The 19,729-nt window shown below is 40.8% G+C and overlaps 1 protein-coding gene across 1 annotated transcript in view; it reads left to right on the top strand.

Moving 5' to 3' along the window:
* Positions 1-19,729, top strand: part of LOC149782767 (uncharacterized) — a 37,137-nt gene that overhangs the window by 208 nt on the left and 17,200 nt on the right. The gene's annotated exons all lie outside the window — the stretch shown is intronic.

Here is a 19,729-nt window from a genome sequence, read left to right as displayed (position 1 = left end):
CTCGTAGCTTTCATATGAATTGTTTAAATTTATAATTATCAATGGAAAAGGGGTTCTTCATGTATCGTTTGCGCGTACTTAAATCTATAATTTTGTACGCCGTTATTGTGCAATTGTGCAGGGTAAACCGTACAAGCCATTATATACGTACTGTCGATGATTTCAAGGTCGCCACGAAATCAAACGTAGTACGGGCACCTAATGTTAATGCTTTACGTGCGTGTTTCCAGGATCGGTTCGTTGGGCAGGGCGGTTGGTTGTCCGGCACTCTAATTGGCAAAACAGTATGACATATTTCAGCATGGCCTCGTAGGCGTCGCAAATTAAAGGACTGGGCCCCCGATAGACATGTATTTTTCTGGATAAATATTTCTGTTGTGTGTGTGTGTGTGTGTGTCCTTTCTACAGTTTTTATTCTCTTTATCATCCATCTTTCCATCATCTCTTGGTCTATTTATTATCGAGCTCAAAGTCAGTGGACTGCGAGATGTTGCAGTCAGTGCTCCAGCGTCGTCGGTGTCATTACGAATTTGCCAACGTTTTCACTTGAGCCTTTCAACAATGCTCTGATCGTGGGCTTGATACATAAACCGTGGTTTATCTATCATTCTCTCTCTCTCTCTCTCTCTCTCTCTCTCTCTCTCTCTCACACACACACACTGGATACATATAAGGAACAGTTTAGATGTTTAGATGACATTCGAAATAAAAATATAAGCGACATCCCTAAGGAACACTAGTCAGCCTTCGCAACGCCATACTTTTCTAGAAGACGTCCTTGTAATATGATGCAAGGTGTCGGGCGTCACTATAAGAGATATAATCACTAATATTCTTTCGCTTAGAGCTGATAAATTATTTATCTTCCACGACATGTCCAGTCATATTCAATAGGTTTATTTTTCACAGTATGTATCATAACCCATCGAATAAAATGTTTAAATTATACATGTCCTCACTCGCTTCGTTATCGAGCCTTAGTTTTCTTTGTTTTGCAAAGAAGTTTACGATAATTATTAGTTTTAGTTATTTGAAACAACACCCCTTCTTCACACCGTGCTTGCAAAAACAGGATGTATTTTTAAAATTTCATAACATTACTAAAGTGAGCGCTATTAACGAGTTATCGGTCTCTTGTGTCTGTATGCAATCCCCATATATAAGTTTCACGTCATCACCATATATTTTCTGATGACGCCCTTGACACAATTTAAGCATTTAGTGTGCTGACGTGCCGTTAAATAAGAACCAAACAACCAACCAACATGTCCATGAACGTCATTATCTTTTGTCTTAGAAGAAAAGAATTCTCTTGGGTAAGCCCGACCCTTTGGGTTATGTAGTTTCCTTTCTCACATTCCTACCTGTGCATGATCATGTTTTCCGGTAGAACACCTGTGCAGAATAGCTCTATCATGCGTCACACGGGACCTTTATTTTAACTCGTGAACTATCTTGACCATTTAATGCGAGCATGATGCACAGTTACAAACATTTCCCGACGATTTTTCCGTCATCATCTTTCACAATAAGCAATATGCACATTAATTGCAACAAAATTTACCTCGGCATTGATCGACTTAGCTACGTCTACGTTTTCCTTAGTTTCATTTCGAGTTGAAAAAGCATTTTTTTAATTGTTTATTTTTAAAAAAAATTAAAATTCTCATTATTAATTCGTATGGGTTAAACAATGTTAAGAGTTAAAACGATAACTATATCAATATTTTGGGTTTGCCTCTATTAATTTTATGGATAAGAGATAACTTTTTTAATTGTTAACATGTTATAACTGCATAAGCTTTCTGCAGTACACAATTCGGAAGCTGTCTACTGCCATTACCATAACTGTTGCAACCAAGAATATAAAGCGTGTTTAAACTTCATTTAAAGTTTACACTGCATTTTTTCAGTGTAAACACATCATTTTACGTCCCATCTTAATGTAAAGAAATCTTCCCTGGATTGTTTGCTGTTAGAAAGTTGCATCACTGTTCACAATAATCCATTTTGACTTCGGCTCTGATTTTCATTGAGAAATGTGAGAAAAAGAATCCTTCATTATGCTTTAGTGTAGGATAAGAAAATTCCACTATCAGTATCAAATATTTGCATCAGATACTCGGTAAGGCCTCGTGTCTGACGCAAAATTCTGTCCGTCGGGTGGAATTTACCTATCCATCTCCGATGCATATGATGGACTCTATTAACCCATATTCCGATATCTGGGGACAAAATGTAATAGTCTGTTCAATTTGGACGTTACACCTTCATACAAAAAGTCGCTAGCTCAACTGTTTGAATACTTTAATCAGTGTGCGTGTACTGTGTACTCATCTACCCTATTGACCATAGCAAAAAGTAATGTGGTTGGTAATACAAATATATTGTTATCACATTATCGCGATCTTGAATGGCTAGATAACGCCAAGTTGTCAGCATCAGAAAATCCGGAGCATTACGATACGCAATGCGTGGAGCCATGATCCGGAATTTTCATGCTGAAAACGAAACGGTCATACGCGTTATTGGGATGATATTTTTTATATACTCATAAATTTTGAGATAATTATAATATTTATAATTTCAAATTCATTTTGCGGGAAACCCATGAAGCTTACCAATTATGAACATGTGTAAATGGGTTGTACAGTACAGCAATGTTTTGGTATGTGATTTCCGAATGTAATTTTTTTCCAGACGAACCTTTAGCTGTCTTTTTATTATTGTTGTCTTGGCAAAATAACGGTTGGGCCATTCAGATATTTTACATATGACTCGAGGTTTCTTGGCTAACGTCGCTGTGAAAGATTTGTTTACTGCTACTATTGACATTCTATCGCTATGGGCGCTGCTGTTGTAACCAGAAAACCTCGAGAATACAGTAGATGTAGCCTCGTTTGGGAGTTTGGTAGGGAATGACGGTATAATTCTGGCTATTTCTAGTGTAGAAAACTTATAGATGTATAACAAAGGGCTAGATTTAGCTGTTGATAGAAGTTAACAGAAGATAAAATTGGCTAATCTAAATATAAATCACGGGAAAGAATAAATAACAAAACTTATTGGAAACAGTTATGTATGTTGTACGTACCGACTTTGATGTTTGATGGTTAGCTTAAACAAGTGGATTTGACAAAGCTAGAACAAAGCTCGGTTTTCTTAGGAAACGAGCGGACTTGACAGTTAATGTGAAATTTTGAAAGCAAGGTACCATGAGGCGTGAAATCTTGTTTCAGTGTTGAGTACCTAGAGACTGCTTTTCTGACAATGTTTTCTTGTAAAACACCTGGCACTAGTGTTTGGGAGAACTCAGTTATAGGGCATTGCATATGAACGTCAGATTTGTGACACAGCACGACTCCTTGAATTTATCTAAAAATGGCCCATTTTGTGCGCTTTTGTTGCTCTTACTCGTACGTCGTTTTAGAGGCTACTCGTAAACTGTGTTAATGTAGAATGTCGATCGGGCCCGCCCGACCATATGGACCCAGAACACAGTGAATTTTATTATATATTCTCTGCACTTGTTTCTCAGTACTAAACTTTCCACTGTGTGACAATCAATACAAATCATATGATAATCTAACATACCTTCCAAGATGACTTCACGGTGAAGTTCCTGTCATAGGTTCACCGGTATGTTTTTGAGAGGCTGGACTGTAAACAAACCAGCGTTCAATGAAACACGGATTTCACTTCCGGATCATCACCAAGACCCTATTACTCACTGTACACTGTCACCAAAACACACACAGACAACCACACCATATGCTCATATTGTTACAAGCCAGTGGTCTTTACTTGACCGATCGGTGTCAAACCCAGGCGCGATTCCCACTATAAGTCATAAGCTTACCCCAAATTTCCAAAGACATCCATACAATTTCACTTGGAAATTTGAAGAGACCGTTCTATACATAAATTTTACTCTAATCAATGAAAGACCACAGATCTCACAGCCTGCCAGATATCTATCAACCTCACATCTGCATGGTTTCTCTTCGTTAGGTTTCCGTACCGCCAGCAGTTCTCGCCGCAGAAACTATACAACTATCCCTTAACACGGAACTATTTTAACTACGCCACCTTAGACCAGTGAAACTGATTTCCAGGCACATTTCGCCATTAAAACTGCATCACATTTGTCATCATGGCGACATAAACGGTATCTGCTCAGTCCCTTCTTATTTATTCCTTTGTGTAATCTACCAGTTTTCTACCATAAATAACCGCTCAGGTGGCCTAGTGGTTAGGGCGTCCGCCTCGGATGCGGGAGGTCGTGGGTTCGATCCCCGGCCGAGTCATACCAAAGACTTACAGCTGCCTCGCTTGGCGCTCAGCATTAAGATATTAGTGTTAGGGCTGGTCGGTCTGGTGTCAGGATAATGTGACTGGGTGGGACATCATGATACATGTCTGCTGCATGATGCCCCAGTGCTAGACATTACTATAAACTGTCACACTGCAGACATCTTAGTGATATGACTGAAAAATTTGTTAAAGCTACGTTAAAAATCCAAACCACACACACACACTACCATAATGTACATCACTAGATTGTAATTGGGACTATGGTATTTCAGGGTCACTCATTCGGTTTTGAGCTGAATTCACTACTAGTGAACCGTGGCATCATGGAACTCACTAACACTTCACTCCTTGACGTTTGCTCCTAGTAATTGGCTAATTATTTTAGGCTAAGGGATATTTCCATTGCACTGAATTCCAATAATCAGACAAGTAATCACAAAAATCTAAGAATTCTGTAAAACAGGGCGCTATAACCAAATGCGCAATTCCTAATTTATTACAATATTCTTAGGAATAAACAATTGCCTTTAAATACATACCAGAAATGCCTAAATCTAATTTTTGTATCACCATGAAAAGGAGACAGGGGAAAAAAATGCTCTAAAAATAGACAGGGACTACTGAACAGGAACTATTAATTCGGATCTGTTTCCTTATAAGCGAACTAGGCTTTCAGTGAAGAGCGCCATATTAGACGCAAGTGAATTTTCATGCAATGGGGGTGGGGAGTCAGAAAAGTCATGGTTCTCTTGGAGTGTGGAAAATAAAAACATTGGCTAACCCTGATGTTCATTTTATCAAGACGTTAAGTCATGAAAAGTGCACATTGTTTGGGAGCAGAGATTAGTTGTATTCTATGTATAAGTTCAAAATAAGTTTTATATAAATATTATGTTGTATTATTCATTAACTGCTGCTTACGTTAATCCATTTTAGTTCGTCTTTTAAATAAATTTAAGATTTTAATTAAATCAGTTTGATATTGATTGAATCAATATTTTATAAACTTAAAATATAAAATATAAATACTGTAAAATTCATTTAACGTTAAGATTTCATTTAAGGTATTTTTAAATATATTATTTTTTTTTCAAGATTTAATCCTGGTTAAGTTCACCCTATGATATTACTGTATTTTCTTTTTGTTTCACATTGAACTTTCTGTAGAAAGTTTTAAATGTAAGCAAACTACTCCTAAGATTTTCATTGTGCGTAGGCACCTAATATTACAATTACGTTACACGATGGTTTTATATATTTAAAAACAGACCAAAAAAATCGTCAACAAATTTTTTTTATAAGATGTTATTTTTTTAATTCCAATACAGTAGCCATTGCAGTTTGTATTAGTTCACCTATGCCGAGTAGAGGTGAGGTATCGATTCCCCACCCCCAGTTGGTGTCCGCATAGACTGTAGCAAACCTCACTAAACATGGACTGGACACAATAGTTCACAAGATGACGTCTGATACACCCAACAGCTTATGGACAATAAAACATAGCACTGTTTCGATATCTAACTTCACTGGACATGGACATGATAATTCATAAGTTGAAATGGTATAAACCTAACAGCTAACGACAGTAAAACTACAAGACATCTAACGGCACAATACTTGGACATAGTAATTAGCAGGTTCAAATTTTGCACAGACCACTCCGGTGGTCTAAATGGTTAGAGCATCTGTTTTGGATACGGGAGGTCACTGGTTCGAGCCTCGATCGAATCATACCAAAGACTTCTAAAAATATGATAATGTGACTGGGTGGGACATGATGCTACTTGTCTGCAGCACGATACCCCAGTGCTAGACATCACTATAAACTGCTACACTGCATACATTGTAGCGAGATGTGTGTGTGTGAGAGAGAGAGAGAGAGAGAGTCTTGTACACACCACAGCCAATTAAGGACAATAAGTTAGTAATTAACACATTAATGTCATGTACATATAGAGGACTATTAACCCACACAATGTATAAAATCGAAACCTCACAGTACATGGACATATTCATTAGTACGGTGCAGTCTAAATTCGCCAGCTAAAGGACACTACAACTAAAATAAGGTCTAGACATGCAACCTCACAATAAATGGACATGATTATTTGCAAATTTATGTCTATAAAACTACACAACGGATGAACATATAGTTTCACAGTTCACAGTCATAGTGAAGTGAGGTATTATAAGTTATGTGAGGTATTATAAGTTATGTGAGGTATTATAAGTTATGTGAGGTATTATAAACCACGGAGCTAAAAGAAAATGAAACATCCAAAATATATGGACATATAACGGCATTGGACATCGAGACAGTAATTAGTCAACTGAAGTATTGTACATTTGATGCAACTAACATCGCAGTACATAGTTATTAATTACCTGAGGTCATACACTCCGCGGCTATAGAACATTAAAACTAAAAAAAAAATAGGTGCACATTTAAACTGAAGAGTTGGACTCAGTAGTTAGTAAGCAGGGGACTTGTACACAGAGTTTGCAACCAGTAAACCTACACAATGTATGGACATCTAACATAACAGTTCTAGGACTGGTGTGTGTGTTTGTGTGTGTGTGTGTGTGTGTGATTTGGATTTGTAACGTAGCTTTAAAACATTTTCGGTCATATCGCTACGATGTCTGTCAATTGATTTCCATTATGTTACATAAATGAGACAAAGACTTAAGGGACTGGAGTCATAAAAAACTGCAAGTTCACATATCCTCTTTTACGACGCACTTTAAAAAAAATGAATAAACGATAATATGCTGACAGAAATTCAGGTGGCGTTGGGGGGGGGGGGGCGAGCAGAAGAGCAGCAGAGGGGGCGAATCCGACATTTTGTCCAATCGTCATTTTGCTTAATTATTACTTCTGCACTCAGCGGATCCGGTGTAGTCAGCGCTGGTAAAAAAAAAAACGACGTCGGTCCATCTTACACGATGGTGACGTCATTTGGTTTAATTAATACCTTCTGCGCGCCGATCCCAGCGTCGTCAGCGTCCGGTAAGCACATCGACGACCGCGTCGATGTCATCGCCCCCTCTGCTGCTAAGTAGTTATTTACAATGAAAATTATTTACAACTAACCGAATATTTGGTCAAGTCCGATACGATATCGTGTCCGAGGATCATGTAAATTTATCGTTACGAATCCATGTGGGGTCGACTGAGCATGACTAAAAAAGTTTCGAAAAACATTAAAGTCCATGTCACCGCCGCACCATGTCTGCCAAATATTTCGTAGCGTGTGTGTATCAACGCCGTTGAACACAGCAAGAATATTACAGTTGTCTCTAATTACTTTTGGAATCTGAGTGTATCGTTGAGTGACATATATCACGTCAGTGTTTTTATGCCTGCCTCTGGAAAATATCCTAGCTGGGTTTTTTTGATTGTCTAACATAACATCATCGTACACGACTAGATTGTTAACGTCGCCATCAATATCATCAATACCCGGTGCATCATTGATATCCGTAATAAACTCAATAACATTTTTTTTAGCGATCGCTGATGCATTCTCGTTGAAATCTTTCAACACCTCGTAGCATCGTTGATCATCTACGCTGAGGGCGATTAAATACAACTTATCCCACTTCATCCATCTCATTATTAAATTGAGTAACAATTGCGTCTTGCCGGATCCAGATGGTCCGATGATAATCATCCGGATCGAGTTTGGTAACGCTGCAACATGCTTAACTGGTTCTCTTGTTTTAGTCGCCGAAAAATCAATTATATTCATATCTCTATACATAAATTATGGATCTATATTGTGTGAAGTGTAGAGTGCGTACTGGCACAAATGATATGACAACCGCTACAACAAGAAATAACAGATCGGCGCTTACTGGTAAGTGTGTACAATGCGGTACAAAGAAATTTAGATTTATTTCTATTAGACCCGGAGATGTTTTAAAAAAAAGCGAGGAGGTGACATCGCAGCCAAATTGGCAAAACTCCCCGGAACACCGTGGGCAAAGTATCCAGGAGAAAAGCACCTCCCAGGATATAACTACTGTGGCCCCGGAACACGATTAGATATTAGACTCGATGATCAAAATCAGCCCAAACCCGGTGAGTATCCAATAAACGCTATCGATAAGGCGTGTCATGCTCATGATGTTGCTTACAAAAGTAGCGATCTGCAACAGCGTCATATCGCGGATGTAAAATTAATTCACGCGCTAAATGCTATTCCCGATAAATCCGTCAAAGAAAAATTAGCCTCATGGTTGGTAAAATCGGCTATGAAAGGTAAATTAATGATTGGAAGCGGAGCTTCTGGCGCTGGTAATTGAAAACGATAGCGTTTATAATAACAACATGGATTCCATCTATTATTCTCCGAGAGGATACTGGAAGGGGAAGGCCGCAATTGGTAAGCTTGCAAGCGCTGCAAAGGTAACAAAGACCACTGCGGCTAATTGGTTATCCAAACAGGCTATATGGCAAATCTATCTACCACCGCCTAAACAAATCAACTTCTCGCGCTTTGATGTCAGCGTACCTAATGAAGTTCATCAGGCTGATATACTATTTTTGCCGCATGACAACGGTTACAAATACGCGCTAACCATAGTTGATGTTGCGAGTCGATACAAACAAGCGGAGCCGTTAAAAACAAAGTCGGCAACTGAAGTAGCCGCTGCGTTTGAAAGAATTTATCGAAGAGGCCCTCTGCGCTGGCCAAATCTATTACAAGTTGATCCCGGTAGTGAATTTCGCGGCGCTGTTTTATCAACGCTGAAACATCATAGCGTCGCGATACGACGAGGTCATACTGCGCTACATCGTGATCAGGCAATTGTTGAACGATTCAATCGGACTCTCGCTGAACGGTTATTTGGATATCAATACGCGAAGGAATTCATCCAAGAAAAACGATCTCGTGAATGGGTTAAAAGGTTGCCAGGTGTAATTGCAGCGTTAAATAACGAGATTACCCGAGCAATCAACATGAAGCCCAGCGACGCGATTAAATACGAGTATATACCCGGAAAATCAAAAATAAATAGCGTTTCCAAGCCGATTCTCGGCGATGTCACTGTTAGATATCTGTATGAACCAGGAGAGCTTGAAGGCGGTAAAAAAAGGGCTACTGATCCTATTTGGAGTGTTACCACACATAACATATCAACGATAACACGATCAACTGGTAGATCACCGATCTATAGACTGGATTCAACTGCTCCTCAGCGCGGATTTACACGCGAGCAACTACAAGTGATACCTAACGATACTCAATTGCCACCACGTGGTCTTAACTAGCGCCGTTGCGTCTATTGCACTCAAGACAGGTCAACCTCACATTGTTTTTGACATGACCGAGACTGTTATCGATCCTATCCACGGTAAATTGGCGAGTGTCTTTATCCGAATAACGCCAACTCATTATACAATTGCAACTCGCGCAGTGATTATTCTGTTGTTGTCGTAGCGAGATTATTAATTCGGCATCAATATCAAAACGCCGCTGTTTTTTTTTATCCTGTTGGCGGTAACCCGAGAGTTTTCTATCAATGACGCTTGCATCGATGGTGACTTTGTCGCCGGCTTCGTCAGTGACTCCGTCACCGGCTCCGTCAATAACAATTCTTCGAAGCTGATTTATCCTTCGTACTCTGGACACTGCAAGATAGACTAGATTCGACCATTCGATGCGATTATCAACTATCCAAACAATTGTGTCCGTGATGGTTAGTCCCTGCGAGGAATGTATTGTTGTTGCGTATCCTAGCGTCCACGGGGATTTATCAGCACGTAGCGCGTCCTCGACGACACCGATATCAACGAGCACGATATCATTCAGCACGAGAATTTGTTTTTTTTGTCCCCGACGCTGTCGGGGCTGGAATTTCAACTTCAATGTTCTGCCGCCGTGTGTCCGCGGGTCTATAACATAATGGCACTGGACGCGTTGGAAACTTTTCCTTATGCAACGTAAACAACTTCCGCTGAAGTGTGTCTCTGACTATCTTTCTACTCGCTACAATCAAATCGTTTGGTCTCCATGTTTCCCAGAATTCATTCAACGGCGTTTCCGGAATTACCTCGCGGATTATTTCACACTGAACTCTATCCGGCTGTAATCTGATTAGTTTTTTAACCTCGCGCAGTTGTTCATCAAGTGCTCGGTAATCAGTATCGGTTTCTTCATAATAGTCCACAAAACCCCTTAACCAATCATGTGGACCCTCGCCGACAAATGGTGGTGGTTGGCCATGATCTCCACACATGATTACCGCTGTATTCGCGCGCAGCAACCACTCAAGAAACATTTGTAAAGTATCTAACGAAACAGTACATATCTCATCCCAGATGATAATGTCGGGAATAAATTTTTCACCCATTCGATCAGGAGTCCACTCACCGCCGCTGTATCGAAAAAAGCTGTGATAAGTAACGGCGTCAACATTTCGTTGTTTTATCTCTCGCGCTAGTCTATGGGTCGGTGTAAGCACGATTATACTTGCCCGCGTTCGAAATAATTCAATTGCCCGAGTCGTCTTTCCTGACCCGCCACAGCCGCTTAAATAAACCGTCTTGTGTCTACAAATTGGATCAGAACACGATGGTGCATTAGACCATTCTGACAATTTATCACCGCGTAAGTAGTTGTTCTCAACGGTGACATCTGCTGACGGGGAATAATCGCGTCGTATTTCATTTTTAATTCTCCATGTACCCCAACTCTCGTCCGGACTAGTAAACTCGGCTACGTTTCCCTTATACGCTACGTCAACATAAAATGAATCAACGGCTACTCTAACCGCGGTATCGGGGAATCTATTTATCATCGAGAATAAATTGATAGCGGCATAACCCAGCATAGACGCCCTCAAATGTGGATACGCCGGGCTGTCTCCATCGCTGTAGGTAACAACTGTACCCAACCTCGTTCCATTGGACAAGAAAGCTGTTTTGCAGTTCACGTATCTATTTTTTGCCACTGCGTCCTTGATTACGAAATCATATTCTGCGTCATCTATAATCAGCCGTGAGCAATATCGTTTGTAGTCGTGGTTTTTTCCACCTTGTGTGAACTTACCAATTATTCTTCTACCGAGATCTTTTGCCTCGCGGTTTCGTTGGTTAAATATCCTCCTGGACCATTCGATGATATATTCCTCGTCGGCATCAATGTTTTTTCTGGACTCGTCAATTATGCTATCTAGACGCTCCGGTTCTGGTAACCAGACTTCAGTCTGTGCCCGGTATGATATAATCGCGTCACTGACAATCAACGAAACTAGCATGCTACAATCAATCATATACCGTAGCAGCGCTATTGGCAGCCACTTCTTTTCAGCCATGTGTCTACCGATCCAAATATAGCAACAGCGATGGAGTCCTGCCGCGAACTCAAATGATACTATGCGAGCGAATCCGGTTAAATCAAAATCAGGCAGTGGTCCATTAATAGCAACACGAGTCATTTCATGACTGGGGTGTCCAAATCGTCTAAAGTACTCAGCGGTGGATCCATACCCGAGAAAACTCGCTGGATAACAGGCAACCATATCAACCGAGATCATAGCGTCGCGGTTGTATTCAGTGTTCCATAGTCCACCGTGATAGTATTCCAAACAACTGGATTGTACATCCGGTAGAAATTCCCTGCGCGTTGGTCTCCACGCATTTTTCCTTGCTGCAACACGAGCTACAACCGATGGAATTGTAAAACAATTTGTTAGCAGTTGTTCATCATGCTCTTCAAATTCCATGGCGGTTTTTTTCATCCTGTTGTGAAATGCTTCAGTGCGATATAATTCGCCGTTTGGTCTTACAAACTGATCAAAGGTATCCGCATCGTTTTCAGCGCTGCGAAGTAACCACACTGATACAGGGTCGTTTTTACACAAGTAGGCAATAGCATCAAATAGTTTCCTCTCCGCGAGAAAACCGTCCTTGGAGAATTGTTCTCCCAGGAATTCTTCGGGTATATACCTTACTGTTCTATCCCGTGGAAACACTGTGATCGCGGGCGTCCATGCGTGTTCGTTATGATCAATAATTTTGATTGGGGCCCCATTTGATTTGTACTTTGATTCGTATAATACTTCACCGGTTATTGTTGTAACGGTTATTGGAAATCTCAACGACGTTTCTAATCTCGCTATGTCGCTGATGGTTGCTCCACGCTCTTTTACGGTTAGTTCCCACTGGTTGATTTTGCTACGTCGTAAATCAGTCAATTTGTTTCCTCGACATGCATTTGTAAAATGCTCTATTATTCGTTCTGCTACACAATTTATCCCAGTTGACTGTTTCATCGGTTTCATTTTTCCGATATCAGGTTTCTTATTTAACGGGTATATTCCATAAACAACTGCTGTTTCAGGATACGCTCGTTCATAGTATGGTCTGTCAATTCCGGTTAACAACCCCGGCTTGGAGTCGCGGCTGACAGTGACTGTTTTCTTGTCGCTGAGAACTGGTTCAAATTTATCACGCATGATCCAATCGCCTGATTCCACCCGGACAATGAATTTTACTCTGAAGAAATACCTTTTACCGTCAAGTTGTGATATTATCGTTGCTGCGCGGTTGTCGTTCATGGTAGCATCAACAACACCATCAATTCGAAATGTTGACCAACTATGAGATGCACCATCACGCTTGAATTCATTGATACAATCGCGTATTTTACTCAACAGGGTTTTATCGTTTATTAACGCTTTTGGTGTGTCCTTGAGGACTCTATCGAGATTGAACTTAATATTTTTCCAGGGCTTAATTACTGCTAATCTCTCAAACTCATCCATATAATTAAAACAAGTATTTAAATAAAAGAATATAGTATAATGAATAAATGCAAATGGTTGATGATTGGGTCGACAACCCCGTGCAATAAATCATGCAGAGGTGAATTCTGTGGGTATCATTTACAAAGCGTTCGTAATGGTTCTCTTGGCCCCCTCCCGTGCTTGGTTTGTCACGTCGGTGTAAGAGGAAAATCGCAGTTGTGTATCAATTGTGGCGGAAAGCGATACAGGGAACTAAAACGCTATTACGATAAACGAATAAAAAACGCCGTCATCGACCCCACCGCCGACTTCGTCATTAAAACCCCCCAAGACTACGTTGAAAGGTTTATAATTAAACCAAATAATGAATTAGACAAGTAGTATTATTATACAAATGGACCAAGAGTTCAGACCTCACCCTGTGTTTGTTAATTACGAGGCATCTCGCGACGGCGTTGTTAGAAATTGTAGACTGAAGAAGCCGGTTGGATGGAAAAATAATCAGGGATATTTGATGTTTGGTGCCGGAAAAAAGAAGTATTTTGTTCATAGGGCGGTATTTGAAGCATTTAACGGATTAATCGAGAATGGGTTTGTTATTGATCATATTAATAATAATAAGACTGATAATTCTCTTACAAACTTGCAAGCTATCTCTCAGAGTGAAAATAGTAAAAAAGGCCAAACTGGTAAATACTCAAAGAAAGCAAAACCCGTAAAGTCATTTGATACAACAACTCACGAGGAAAAAACATTTCACTCCATGAATGAGGCAGGAAAATATTTTGACATTTGTATTGCCTCAATACAATTTGTTGCAGAACGAATATATCAAACAGCGATCTCAAAAAAGACGGGTCACAGAATTCGATTTTCATATATAACATCAAAGGGAGATAACTCGTTTTGTGATAGCGTCGCATGACAAGAGTTATGTCCCTTGAAGTCCAATTAATGTTGCGATTAATTAATCATTTTACGATGAAAACTAATGAAATACACGCTATTATCTAACAGCTGTATTCTTTTTTTTAATGTTTTATTTGAGTATTTGGTTTCATTTAAATGCCGTGAAACACCATTAATAAGTATTTAAGGATTCAACGATTCAAGGGAATTCAAATTAACACACACCTTGTGACTGACGCCGCTGTATTAGTCACTTTATATATAAGTTGACTCGTTATAAGCCTGGGGCTTTCGAAAGCCAATTCAACTAATCAAAACTAACCCACGCTCTTGACCCGGGCGTGTGGTTGTCTTTTGTTCACAATCATGCAACCGGGTTAATTTAATTGGGTTGCTTTTGATTGGTTGAATTGGCCGTAGAGTTCCGCCCCGCCGTTTTATGTTTGTGCTGTCTTGTGTCGTCCCATCATCCATCAATCATTTCATTGTAAATATATTCATCCTTAATTAAGTATATGTATATGCCTGCAATCTGCCACAACACTCGAGTGGAGATCTACGGCATTGTACTGTCCATGTATGCCTGCAATCTGCCACAACACTCGAGTGGAGATCTACGGCATTGTACTGTCCATACAAAAAACGGGGTCAAAAATGACCCCAATAATTTTATTAAACTTTAAACTTAAATTTTATTAAAATTTTTGATATTAGAAATAAGATGTTTATAAGAATAATGAATATCGAAGACATCAATAATATATTTACTGAGATTTCAAAATTAAAAAATCAAGGAATTGAATTATCTGATGGTCTCGACAGTGAAAAAATATTATCCGATTATGAGATTATTAACGAACAGTCGAAACGGGGGCGTTTTACCCTGGCCCGCGAGTACTTTTTTATAAAACGATTACAACATACGATTAATGAGAACCTGTACCACAATGACGCAAATGCATTCATTGGACTATTCACTGCCGTTGAAATAATACGAAAAAAACTCGGACGTGTTTATGAACGACGCCGGGAGATTTCTAGTAAGATCAAAAACATTAGAAGGATTATAGACGAAAACTCCGTGGAGCTCCCGATGGTACACTCGGCGGAAAATTAGAAAATTGCGGATCAATTTACAATAATGGTAGGTGAATCACTTACTACTCGGCTAACCAGAGAGCGGCTAGCAGCGCTTAAAAAGTTCATACCGTTACGAGACAGAGTGAGAGAGAAACTTCAAACGCGACAACAAATGCAAACCGATTTTACTGTTGGAAACGAACAACTCTTTGCCCCGGTAACTAAAGCGACTAAGGATGTTACAGCTGCAACAGAACGAGCAATATACGGGGATATTCCTAAGGAGGGCGAACGGAAAGAGGCGCCTCTTCTTCCTGTACTTGAAAAGATAGCAGCAGAGACAGAACAAACACAGCAACGGATAAAACAACTTTCCAGTGATATAAAAACCCAACGAGAGTATGAACGATTAGCTGATATTGATGATTCTGAACAGGGTGATGTTGGTGAACTTCAAAAAATTTCCACTCAAAAAGGAGTCCCCTTTATAGATAAACTCACTGAAGGGGCTATAGCACAAATAAAACGACCTCAATTACTGAAATCCGACGAGTATAGGGTTTTTGGTAATTTTGCCGCTCAAAGCTATCATTCAAGAAAAAACTTTTTAAAAGACGAGTATAAAAACAGTAATATAAAACGAGATGACTCGGTTAATTGGTTGTATAAAACGAATAAAGAGATTGATCGCTTGGATACAAAAGAATTGGGATATAAAGAATTTAAAAAAGGAATTGATGATTATGATATACGACAACAACAAGAAATACTACAACAGCAAAAAGAAGAAGTCCGAGAAAAACGTCAAAAAAAAGCTGGTTCTAAAAAAACAAACGGAGAGGGGTATCCAAGTGGTAGTGGTCTAGTTGAAAACGCTAGTGTTACCTGCCCTAATAGTGTTCTCAGTGATATATCACGGCTGGAAGTACTAATCGGAGGAAAACGAGCCGGAAATAACTCTACGGAAATAATCAATGAGGCCGCTGATATTTGCAAGCGGTTATTTACAGGCGGTATTATGGACATTAATGCATATCGAACGCTCATAGACGAGCTCGTGGATGATTAATTGGAAAACTGGTGTTTTTAATAAGGATGATCATACACTACAACGATGATAAACCAGTACTCGTCTACGTGGTAAACTCGCGATTGCCTGTTTACCGCGCGTACTATGGAGATGGTCTCGGTAGCACCATTGCGGGGTTATTTACAAGAATGGCTCCAAAAGTAGCGCCGTTAGCCAAACAATTAGGAATGAAGGCTATTGATGTTATTCGTGATAAGGGTATTAGTGCCATTGGAGATGTTGCCGGAAGGGCGTTTTCTGCCGCACGAGACAAACTAATGTCGTTGGTAAAATCCAGGAGAAAAAAACAGAAACCACCGGTAATGCCATCAACGACAGTGATGCCTGCAAATGTCAGTAAAGTAATAAATAACGCCGTGGAAGAAAAATTAGAGTCGTTGGCGACGACTCAGTCGTTGGCGACGACTCCGTCGTTGGCGACTTCGCCATCAGCCGATGCGGCAACCAACGCGCTCATGAACGCGATAGCGGGAAGTGGTTTAAATTCAAAGAATTTACGACGAAAAAATCGCAATTGAAAACATCAACATGATAAATAATAGAATGTTTGCGCGTACCGCTGATCCCGCGTTTGATATGGACGCCCCAGTGCGCAGGGATGATTCTGTCCGTGATTATCAATATTATTCTTATTATGCAGCGCAACCCGACCTACGATCGCGAATTGAACTTCAAGTCCAAGATACCAGTAAATACTTTCTGCCGTGTGAAGCGTTTATCGAAATTGAGGGAGAACTCGTGACAAATGCTGCCGATAATGCACCGTACGCAGATGACCATCGTGTTCGAGTTGGTTTCGTTAACAACGGTATCATGGCGTTATTTGAGAGTGCCAGATATCTTATTGACGGGCGAGAAATTGAATCAATAGAACGCGAGGTTGATGTTGCAACGACGATAATTGGGTTGGCGAGATACTCGGATGATTATACAAGATCGGCGGGCCCATCTATGATGTTTGCGAAGGACGCCGCCGATAATGCTGATCACATTCAGTACATCAACGTGCTGACACCACGAAATACCGCAGCTGACCAGGATGAAGCAGCTAACCCAGACCGCAGAGCAAAACCAGGTGACAATTTCACTGTTATAAAAAGCACCAACAATGATTTCAATCTAGGATTCGCAGCACGAGTAGGAATGTTGCAAGGACCACGCCGAAAGTTTTCATGCGCGATTCCACTCCATCACATATTTGGATTCTGCAGAAATGTCAGGAAGGTTATCTATGGGGCTAAGCATACAATCGCGCTGACGCGAAGGGGTGATGATAACAATGCAATATGGCGTGCTGCTGGCGTCGCTGCCGGTAAAGTCATTTTAACTAAAATGGCGTTGTGGATGCCGGTGCTGACTCCATCAGTTACCACGGAAGCACGATTGTTAGCATTTATGGAACAGGGAGGGAAATCGTTGTTGAGTTGGCTAGCGGTAACAACTGATGCTAAAGAGGATAACGTCGCCGATACGTTTACATGGCACTTGGCGTCAAAACAGGGTGTTTCAGCCCCGCGTCATATATTCATAGCGCTACAGAATAGGAATCGATTGGGTAATCAAGAACGCAGCCATATGATATTTGATCAATTAGGAGTCAGGGATGTTTCGCTGAGAATAAACGGACAACAGGAACCATCCGAGGATATACAGCTTAATTACGGTGACAACCATGTCGCACGTGTGTATCATCGATTGCTGTCATATATGGGTCGTGATCAAAACGTCGACACCGGTTTGCAAATATCACAACTTGATTTTAAAAACCTGTATCCGATTTATTATTTTTCGCTGGAACATCTTGATTTAACGAGACAATCCGTCGTTGATATACACTTCCGAGCTCGTATAGCCCCGGGTAATGTTAATTATAGAGCGGTCGCTGTCATTCTCAGCGATAAATCAATGCTGCTAGAAGGTGTTGGTGGACGAATGAGAATCATTGATGCACCAGTAGAAAACATGTAATTGAAAACACAAACGCGTTTACAATAAAATGTCGTATAGTGTCGTCAGTGTAGAGTTGACTGATGGTCAAGTCAAGAAATTACGATCAAAGTCGGCTAAACAATGCGGAACCACAATAACGCTGAAGCCGTCACAGATGGCAGGTGGTAATCATAAGATATCGTTGACGGCGCGTCAAATAAAACATTTCAATGATGCGATGAAGAATAAAAAGGGTGTTCAAATAGATTTTTCAGCCGCAGCAATTAAAAACATGGAAAAGACCGGTGGGATATTTCCGCTGTTAGCTGCGATTCCAGCGTTGATTGCCGCGGCCGCACCAGCAGTGGCTAAGGCGGCGGCGTTAGGAGCCGTTGGTACCGCGGCGGGGATGGCATTGAAGAAGGCAACCGGGAAAGGCTACAAAAAAAAACGACCCGTGGCCGGAAAGGGTCTAAGACTACCGGGAACCCCGTATTCATGGTACTCGGGAAAGGGTCTAAGACTACCGGGAACCGTTTATTGACTCGGGAGTCTATGACTCCCATGTCTAATTTTGATTTAATAGACGCCGCAAACGCGCTAGCGATAAAAAACTTCAGAGGTGTTTTTATGAGGGATCAATTACCGGCGGCACCAAGAAATATTGAAACCGGCATAATTAACCTCGATGGGTCCTCCGGAGCGGGAGCTCATTGGGTTGCGTACGCGATTGATCCGCGCGCGATCGTCTATTTTGATTCATACGGGTTAGCCCCGCCGAACGAGTTTATGCGGTATATCCGGACGTGTTCAGCCCGGGTTTTTTATTCCACGCTGCCAACACAGCAGTTAAGTGACCCACCGATATGCGGCCGTGAGGTATTGAACGTACTCGCGGCGATTTCATCATCGCGGAAACCACCTCATGTGGTTGTAAACGAATACACTAGTGGGGTCGTAGAGGCCCGGCGGGTTAATTAGAAACGCTGTTTTTTTTTACAATAATAATGATTGATATCTGGGGGCGACCGGTTTCGGCGCTGAAAGGATCCACGGAAACGCCCGCCACCGATGACATAAAAAAACTAATCGAGGATGAAATCGCTGATACGTTGAATTTAACCAGTGTTGACCCAGGCGAAATAGTTGTATTTCAAGACCGCCAGGGTAAATTGAAATCCGGTAATGTGTCGCTGAATGACGTTTTAACACGACAGCGTGACGCCGCCGAGGGCACTATCGCGCTGTATACCGGCGACGGACGACTCAAACCGGGTGAACATATATCGGCGGTAACATTAGTCAAAGACGGTTTTATAAGGTTGGATAGATCGGTGACCGAACTTGACGCGCAGGTGAAAAAATCTGCCACCGAGGTGAAAAAATCTATCACCGATATACAACTCACTACCGCTAGTTTTTTCGGGACCCCGGCGGTAACCGAACCAAATCTTGCAGCAATAATGGGTGCTATTTTGGATTTTGCAACGCTGTCGGGCCAATTTATCTCGTTACGGAAAAATGTTAACAGGATCGATGACAACTTTGATAAATTCTTTGGTAAAAAAAATACCAGACCGGATGAGATTACAACAACTATAAATGATATCACTGCGTATGGACATGAAATAAAAACAATCAAACTTGATG

This window comes from Sinohyriopsis cumingii, chromosome 15 (genome assembly GCF_028554795.1).
Source record: "Sinohyriopsis cumingii isolate HCF-2022 chromosome 15, ASM2855479v2, whole genome shotgun sequence".
NCBI classification, from domain to species: Eukaryota; Metazoa; Mollusca; class Bivalvia; order Unionida; family Unionidae; genus Sinohyriopsis; species Sinohyriopsis cumingii.
This window is presented reverse-complemented; position numbering and strand designations above follow the sequence as displayed.